Here is a 1231-nt window from a genome sequence, read left to right as displayed (position 1 = left end):
TTTCTCGTTCCAGTAAGTTCTCTGTTAATTTTTGAATTTGCGTTCTTTCTAGTTTGTTGAGATTGGCCTGGATTGCAATATACTTTCCTCTTAGGACTACCATTGCTGAGTCCCAGAGATTTTGGATTGTTGTATTTTTGTTTTCGTTGGTTTCCATAAATTTTTAAATTTCTTCTCTAATTGCCTGATTAACCCAATCGTTCTTTAGTAGGGTGGTTTTTAACCTCCAAATTTTTGGAGGTTTTCCAGATTTTTTCCTGTGGTTCATTTCAAGTTTCATAGCATTGTGATCTGAAAGTGTGCATGGTATGATCTCTATTCGTTTATACTTATGGACGGCTGCTTTATGTCCCAGTATGTGATCTATCTTGGAGAATGTGCCATGTGCACTCGAAAAGAAGGTGAATTTCCTATCTTTAGGTTGCAGATTTCTAAATATATCTATCAGTTCCATCTGTTCCTATGTGTTGTTCAGGTCCATTGTTTCCTTAGTGATTTTCTGTCTGGTTGATCTATCCATTGCTGTCAGTGGAGTATTAAAGTCCCCTGCAATGAGCACATTTTTGTCAATAAGATTGTTTCTTTCTGTGATTAATTGTTTTATGTATTTGCGTGGTCCCGAGTTAGGCACATAGATATTTATAATTGTTAGCTCTTCCTGATGGAGAGATCCTGTAATTATTATATAATGTCCTTCTTTATCTCTTGTTACTGCCTTTATTTTAAAGTGCAGTTTGTCTGATATTAGTATGGTTACTCCAGCTTTCTTTTGGCTTCCAGTCACCTGATAGATATTTCTCCATCCCTTTCCTTTCAACCTGATGGGGTCTTCTGGTCGAAAATGCGTCTCCTGTAGACAGCAAATAGATGGGTTTTGTTTTTTGATCCATTCTGCTACCCTGTGTCGTTTGGTTGGAGCTTTCAGTCCATTTACATTCCATGTTATTATCGAAAAATGTGGGTTTAGAGTCATTGTGTTCTCCCTAGAATTCATGTTTATAGTGGTGTCTATGGCACCTTGTATTCTTTGCAATCTTTCCCTCATAGAGTCCCTCTTAGGATTTCCTATAGGGCTGGTTTGGTGGTCATGAATTCTCTCAATTTTTGTTTATTTGGGAAAACCTTTATCTCTCCTTCTATTTTGAAAGACAGGCTTGCTGGGTAGAGGATTCTTGGCTGCATATTTTTTCTGCTCATCACATTGAAGATGTCCTGCCATTCCTTCCTGGCC

Source organism: Suricata suricatta, chromosome 1, assembly GCF_006229205.1.
Source record: "Suricata suricatta isolate VVHF042 chromosome 1, meerkat_22Aug2017_6uvM2_HiC, whole genome shotgun sequence".
NCBI classification, from domain to species: domain Eukaryota; kingdom Metazoa; phylum Chordata; class Mammalia; order Carnivora; family Herpestidae; genus Suricata; species Suricata suricatta.
The sequence above is the reverse complement of the archived record's forward strand: the minus strand, read 5'-3'. Positions refer to the sequence as shown.